Raw genomic sequence first — 8,826 nt, forward strand, 5'->3', positions numbered from 1 at the left:
TTTGATTGTAAGCACTTAAGAAACAAACTTTGTTTACTGTAGAGATCCAAACATATTGTTGGCAAGAAATAATCAATACTGATAATGGCCAAAATTTAAGCAATGTGTTCTCAATAAAATATATTGGTCTCTGTTGATTGACACATATGCTATTAACATTTTCTTACATACTATATTAGGTTTCTTATATTGTTATATTTGTAACATGTGTAAAACCAAATTAGGGATACAATGGTGATTATCATTTGATCTGTACAATTTGTCAATAATAAAAGCATGAGAATATACAACTGGGGTAGTTTAAAGTTCTTAAAGAGGGCAAATTTTTATTAATTTCATTCTTCCCTTACATAAGCAATATAAAAAAAAAAAAAAGAATTAAACTCCTGCAGAAAGACAGCCATTAAAAAAAAAAAAAAAAATGACCTGGTTTTCTGTGCCCAAGTTCCCAGTACTTTGAGAAGCAGAAGTTAAAAGTCTCAGCTTTTCCACCATGCAATTCAGAGAATGTGGTGGGAACAGAATGCGAGGCAACTCAGCTGGAAAATATCTTAGATGAAATATTTTTGTCGAGCACTTTTCTCACGTGAATTTGCCTCTAGTTTAGTATATACCAGTCACCAGAACATGGCATTCATTTCACTTCATTTCTTAAGAATTTTTTTAATCAACAAACTACTGCATAAGCCAGCAGAACAAAAGCAAAACAACAACAACAACAACAAAGCAACCATGTTTAACAAGAGTTGTGTCTCTTACGAAGTCGACAGATAAGAGTCAAATTTTAAAATCTTCAAAGTTCTTTCCCTGTTATAAAATGGCAAAGAGGGAAACTACTTACGGCTCTTTGCCTAATTGGCTTTCTTCTCAAAATCAGATTCATTATTACCCACAAGGATTCATTTCTATTTTTTAAAGATACATGTCAAGTTTGATAGCTTTTTATTCAAAGTGAATGATAACAACCTAAATATTAAAAAAGCATGTTTTCCCCAGATGTACTGATACACAATATGTTCTTTTTTACATCAAGGAAAACAAAGCACGTACAACTGCTTATCAGATTTACAGCTTGTAAAACTAATGTCCTGGACAAAACAGCAGCTTTCCAGTAGGTGTCATCTGATCAAAAATATTTTATATACACAAAAAAACAGTTAAGAGAATCAAATGAAAATTTGATAGCTTAAAAAAAATCAATTTGGAAATTAACTCCTTACATGATGAAACAAAATTAAAGTTATTTTGACTCCATTAAAAGTTTACATTCCAGAGCAGTGGTTCTCAACTGCTGACAAAAGGGGAAATGAGATCTAACTCCAAATAATTTCTCGGAATAGAGCCACAAACCAAAAAGGAAAAGAAAAAAAGAACCTTAAAAATCTAACCCTGTTCATCCAAATGGTCATTTAACTTTAACACTGATCAGCCACCAATCATGTTTCTTTAGAGGCGAATCTTCCAAAGTGCTGCCCATCCCTTCCCAACACCCTTTGGCCCCACCTCAATCTCATAAACCCTCTCCACAGAGTACAAAGGAACATTTTTCTCTCATTCATTGCTGTTGTAGCTTGACTGAATCTAGTTGCAAAATTGCCAGAGATCATAAAAGACACAAAGGAGACAATCATCACATGCTTATTTATGATGATGATGCCGGTACGGCCCTAGAAGCCCTTCCTACAAAATTCACCTACAAAAAGAGAAGGTCACCTCTGCTGAAAATTTAAGTGTTTTGCAGCTACTTGAAGTAATGTATAAGTTCCCAAAATTCTAAGATAGGCAGGGAAAGAATGAGTTGATCAAGAGGTAGCCATTAGACTTTCACTTTTTTTTTCACAGCCTTAGTGAGGTATAATTGATGTATAAAACACAATATGTATTTGATGTAATACAATTTGATGAGTTTGGACACCTGTGACACGTATATACCCATGATACCATCACTACAATCAAGCTAATAAATCTATCCATCAATTCCAAAAATTTTCTTGTGTCTCTTTAGGTTTTTTGGGGGGGAGGGGGGCGGGGGAGCAGGTTTTTGTTTTCTATAGTGAAAACACTTAACAAATTTTTAAGTGGACAATATTGTATCTTTAACTATAGGTACTATGTTGAACAACAAATCTCTAGTATTTAGTCATCTTGTATAACTGCTAAAATATATTGAGATTACTTACATAGGGAGACGTGACTTGAAGAAGAAACTCCACAATCAAGATTTATTTTATGACACTAGCCCCATTTCTAGTTCTTCATAGGAATCACATTAGCAATCTTATATGCTTATTCTTAAAACCAATTTTAATTGGTGGATTAATTCGGGCATATTTTGTGGTATTATATTCTACCAAATGTTGTCAGATTGCTAGTCCTAGCTCTGCAGGTCCAGGAATTCGGTAGCCTTCAGGGAACAGCCATGATGCCCATGTATTCATTTATAGACCACTGTTAATGAAGGAGGTTTTCTCCATCAGGCAGGGTAGTGCTTCATGGGAAAGTGTCTGAATGACATTCCAGAATCTCTCATTAAGAATTACAAATGGCAGAAAGGATTCCATAACATAAATTACAATAGCGATAGATTATATGATCCTATGAAAATTAGTGTTAAATCAGTAACCAAAGGTTGTTGATACAAATTTTATCAATTTTACATAATAAAAGAAAATATTATTAACAAATTCTCTTTTGACATCAGGGAAGAACTCTCATTCTCTTGGATCTTATGTAAGTTCAGCCCATTTTTAGTGGGTACGGGAGGAACCCCAAGAAACAGAAGAGACAGAGAAAGAAAGATATTTAATATTTATGAGTTTATGACATTTAGTTGCAATTAGTCACTCTATACATCTTTCAACATGTCTTTTTGAGTCTCTCTAGGAGAGGGATGAGAACTGGGAGGCAAAGTGAGACAGATGTTTTCATCAGGGTTTTAGATAACCTCTTGGTCATTTGTCCCCATCCAAATATATCTAGTCATACATGTAGAAGGACATCACTAACTTAATAAAATAATAAAGCAATATTGAAGGAAGAAATCACCACTCAACAATATCTGAAACAGAAATGAATTTATTGCAGGCTAAGAAAGAGCAAAACAGTTTCTCGAACAAAGCAGAAATCTAATCTTGTACTGGGGTTGGGGGAAGCATGGGGCTCCGAAATTGGCTGAATTTTAGATACAGGTGTATACAGGTATTGACTGACTTTCAGAAGCATGGGTAACCAGGACAGCTGCTCACTATTTGGAAAGGGTTTACAACCAGTTTTGTAGTTTCTTGTCAGTAACTTGGAACTAGAACCAAAGAACAATCATTCTTGTGCTTCCTTTCATGAATTTAAAGAATCGGAACATTTTATTCTTAGGAATGGTGATTGTTACTGTCAAGTGTAGAATTTTTAATAGCTGATACTTCACTATTACATTTATGAAAAAATATATGTTGTCTTAAGAAATTAATTTTACTTCACTGATAAACACTAAATGTTATTTACTAAAAGAATAACAATGTATTGTGTTTTTGTAATGAATCAAGTCTCTAACAATCCAAATATGTGGTTAAGTTTAGCTTTAATGATGAGAGAATAGCCTGATCTGAACGACCAAAATTGAAAATGTTAAAACTGGACTATTGCATGTGAAAGTTTGAGGATATTTTGTCCCAGGCTTATCTATTTCCAAAAATTGAAATAAGCTACATTTGTTCAAAATCTAATTCTGTCACTTACTAGATGCATAACTGTAGAAAAATTAGTCACATTTTATTCATTAATAAAATAGTATTAACTTTCAACACTGTGAAAAGCAAAATATAGAAGAAATGCCTGCTCTCGTGTACAATACAGTTAAAATTGTAGACAGAAATAGAACATAAGAAAAATATATGATAATGTTCCATGTACAAGAGTTGTTGCTAAATAATAATGGTGATGGTGATGATAATAATTATTATTATTAAAGTCCAGAATTATGCTTTTCTATATATTTCTCATCTTTATATATGGTCTTCATCTTTATTTTCTCCTCAATTGACTACACAGGCTAAGTTGAGATAGAATTTTACCTCTTTCAGGACACTTAATGATTTCCATCTATGCCTTAATTGTACCAAGTTTATGATATCCACATGTATTAAGACTAATAGCATTTTCATTTTCTGATTTCCATAAAGCAGTCAGAGAAAAATGTAATAAAATATTCAAATTGTTGCACTAATTGCCAAAGACAGCAATAGTGCCAAACTCAAATCACCGGCTAGGAGGCAACATTGCCATTGTAATACTCAAAATATCCAATTATTAACTTAAGTGTGGATGTTGCAATTTACTGTGGAAGAGATGCTGCATTGTCTAATATGGCAACCATTAGACATATCCGGCTATTTAAATTTAAATTTTAAATAATTAACATCCAATAAAATTTCAGGAGCCACATGTGGCTGATGGTTACCGTATTAGACAGTGTAGAGAATATTTTCAACATCACAGAAAATCACTTGGATAGAGCTGGTCTAGAGACTTTTCCAGTGTACTGTTTGAAAATGCAAATATTTTCTGAATCCTGTCAATTCTTCACTCAACATATTTCATCCCTTTCTTTTCATTCTGATAGCTATTACCTTTTGAGTTCAGCATCCTCATGATTTAGCTATTACAATAACCTGTTAATAGTCTCACTATTTCTAATCCCTTCTCCACCTAATCCAGCCTATAAACCAAACTTGATTTTTTCAAGCAATGCCTTTTTCCCCACCAAAATTTTAAGTCTTCACCTTGACTATAGTATATATACCAAGCAAAAGAGTTTAGTTCATAAGTATCTTCCATCAATTGGTTTCTTTCCTTCTACAAAGACACTTCCACATCTATGCTCCATCACAAATATCTGTATATTGTCCCGTAGTTATGCTTTGCCGATTTCCACTTTTACTCAAGGCATTTTTTCTGTCTGGAAATACTTATAGATTTTATTCCCCATGCAGTAATCCTCTTTTATCCACAGGGAATATGTTCCAAGACCCCTAGAGTGTGCCTGAAACCACAGATACTACCAAACCCTATATATACAATGTTTTTTTACTATAAATATATATCCATGATAAAGTTTAATCTATAAATTAGGCACAGTAAAAGATTAACAGTAATAAAATAGGACAATTATAACAAAATACTACAAGAAAAGTTATTTGAATGTGATCTCTCTCTCTCTCTCTCTCAAAATATCTTACTGTACTGTACTAAACCTTTCTTGTTATGTGAAATGATAAAATGCCTACATGATGAGATGAAGTGAGGTAAATGATGTAAGCATTGTGACATAGCATTATTGATCTCTGTTGATATATTGGAAAGAGGATCACCTGCTTCATATAATCCTAGATCACCGAACCATGATGATGTTGATGGTTGGATGTCAGAAGCAGAAGATGTCAATGATTGGGAAAATTTAATATTTTCGGACAAAGGTTGACTGCTGGTAACTGAAACTATGGATAAGGAGGAAATACTATACTTGAATGTTACGCCATAATCCTATCAAATCCAGTTTAAGTCTGATTTTATCCACACAGCTGAACTTGACCACCTCAGACTACAACTGTCTTTAATAACCCATGTAAATGATCTCCTCAATAGTCCCCACTGACTATTATACTTTATGATAATCATTGTAACTGCTGCTTCTCACAGTCAAGAAATTTACAATCTGTTTTCTATAGAGGATTATATATCCATAAACAGTAGGCAAGGCCTGCAAACATTTTTTATATATCCCACAACATCTACAATACATCTTCCATGAAGCATATTTTTAAAAATAATAGATTTAGATTTTATCTTGAAAAGAGAATAAAAAAATGAAAAATAACAATATTTCTTAAATATAACTGTGGATCTTCACAAACCTTCACGGTTAAATATTATTAGTTCCATTTTACAAATGAGGTTCGGAGAAGTTACATAAATTGTTCTAGGTTATAAACTAAGAAATGGCAAAACAGATTTAAAAAAAAAAAATTCTAAAGCTCATGATCTCGTAGCTCAAAGACATATCTCCTTCAAGAAAGAATCTTTCTTGTTTTTTCCTCCAGAACCACTACTTTGAAAAGTACTTGTAACACATAAGCAAAAGTTATCTCTATGATTTCTGTCTTCCTCTGTCCTTTAAAATATGATCACTGGGGGAAGTTTTACCTTTGTCATTGGATTAAAAGGCAGGTAGGCATCATGATTTTCTATTCTCTTGTTGGTAATAGAAATTCCTATGGTCACTTTAACCCTTCATTCAGAAATTATAATTTTAATCCAATATATTAATTAACCCTTCAAAGTTCATTCACAAGTAAGACTCACCCCCACTGCTCTCCAACAAAGGCTGGCAGCAGATGAGCCATCTGCCTTCGAGGATGAAATATGGTCTATTTTTTCTCTCTACTCCCTTACTCAATAGCTGCTATTTCTCGACCTTCTGGGATAAACGTGTATAGGAGGGAAGAGAGGGAAGAGAGGTAGGAAAGTCCTTGACTGTCATGAAAAGGTACTGTGTTCTTTGGGCCTCGCAGACAAATTCTCTCATGGGTGCTTTTGCAGATTCTTTGGAGAACTCTCATGCTGGGTACCTGCAAATATGATTCCCTTGTCCAAGGCAATACCTCATCTCAGGTTGGCTCTTCCTAATCCTTCTTTAGATTCTGACCTCAGTGGCATAGCCCTGAGTGGGTCCCCTCACCTGCACTGACTTCTTTTGCACAGTCTGTGTTTAAATTACTTCAGGCTAATGTTCTTACTGAATTTTCCCCACGGCTATGATTCATACACTTCTGGCTCCCAACAAAAGCACATGCAGAAACTTTCCAGACGGAGTCCTTTTCCCTTAAAGGATGGTTTAACTTACTTTGGTATGAATCTGACATCAGTCCACTTTGTCATGGGGTATAGATGAAATTGATCACAAAGTAGCAACTTATTTCTCAAAAATGTCCATTTTTTGTATATCGATTCACTCTGCATCTTTTCAGCACCCAATTATTTTTTCATGGTGACATATTTCTTTACTCTTTTTACACCACTTTATGTATCATATTAAAAATCTTCCAAGTACGTAATTATATTTTGTTTGAATTTTCATCTCAAGTGTCACTCCTGGCTTTCCTACTCTTTCCATCTTTCTCTTTTTATCTAGATAATGTTATTCAATAATTTTCCTCACCTCCATCCATTTTGAGTCAGAATGAGCAAAAAGTAGATATTGTTTTCTCTGGCTCTAATTTCAGATAAATTGCTAGTCTTATTGCAAGTAGTAATCTTCGCTCATCCAGTTGTCTTTCACAAATAGAGCAAAGCAGAATCTGCTTCTAAGTTAAACAAAAAGCAGAAATCAGAATGTCAAATTATAATTGGCATATCCCAGACATAATCAATATTGCCTTTTGCAAGTTCCTCCCACAGTTAAAGCAAACCCTGGTTAGTGCTGGCCAAATCTTGACTAATTTGGCTTCAAGTTATTACCATACTTAATATCTCTGAATCAACACTGATGACTAAGATAAAGTGAACTACAAGAAATGATCAGTCTTCAATGCAAAAACTTTTTCACTTAGTGCCAACTATTGCTGGTGCACCTGTTTTATGTTCAGAGTGGGAAGAAAATCAAAAAAGATGTGGCCAATTTTGAAAGAGACACAATGTTTTCAATGTCTCAAAATAGCTCAAATACATAGCGTTGCTTCTACTACTTATTCAAACTACAAGGCTGATTAAGCATGTGTGTAAGGCAGGCATGCAAACAAAAAAATTACCAACTCACGTCCCACCTTATTCTCCCAGATTCCAGTTTCTTATCTAAGAATTGATATTGTACCAAGTACAGGCAGGGAGAAACTAGAAATTCAGGGCGTTTTAATGGGGTACACACAAAGAAGTAATGTGAGAGGAATTTCAGAATTTCTGAAATTGCATTTGTGAGGGGCTCTAGAATTAATCTAACACAGTCCCTGTTTTTCAAGGGAGACCTCCACTCTTAGTTTAAGTACATTATACTGGTTAAGCTAACATTAACAGTACAATAAGCTTCTGTGGTCTGAATCCTAAGAAATAGACTTTATATTAACTAGAGTCACTTTTTTTCCCTCAAAGTTGTAATTCTAGAACTATAAGAGGCTCAGAAATTGGCGATAATCCAATATCATTTGCCAGGATAACCCACAGTGGGAAAGTGGAACCAATAAGTCATGTTCTAGATTCATTCCTTCAACCAATTTTGTGGGTGCCACAGGTCATCCCAGGACTCAGGACAAAACATCTGTGCAGATCAGGTATAGATTATGAGTGATAAAATGAGCATGAGGCCAAGGATCAATCATTAAGGAATGAGCATGCTGTAATGAGACTGAAGGGTGATTCAAAACTGAGGATAAATCCCTAGGAGGGAAAGACATCCTGAGTTTCAGTAAAAATAGCTAAAGATGCGAACCAATTTCAAGATTCAGAGTGTGTACTCAATAAATATAGGATAGGAAGTAGTTAGAAATCCAGATGAGTAAAGATGCATGCCAAAGAAGATTTTAAGCACGTATCAGCAGAATAATAGAGAATGCAATGATGTGATGATGCTTCATGGAAGGATGAAATGTACATTATGTTGTATGTTTTTCTATTGATCAAAAATGTCATTTTAGTTAATCTCCAAGTGTAGTTTTTTTTTAATTTAGTTGATAAAATGACATTTTAGATAATCCACAACATTTCCTAAAACTATTAGGTCACATTGGGAGAGGAGGAGAGTGGGCAATTGATCCACAAATTAAATTTCAAATCAACCCAATG

This window comes from Pteropus alecto, unplaced genomic scaffold (genome assembly GCF_000325575.1).
Source record: "Pteropus alecto unplaced genomic scaffold, ASM32557v1 scaffold20, whole genome shotgun sequence".
Classification (NCBI taxonomy): domain Eukaryota; kingdom Metazoa; phylum Chordata; class Mammalia; order Chiroptera; family Pteropodidae; genus Pteropus; species Pteropus alecto.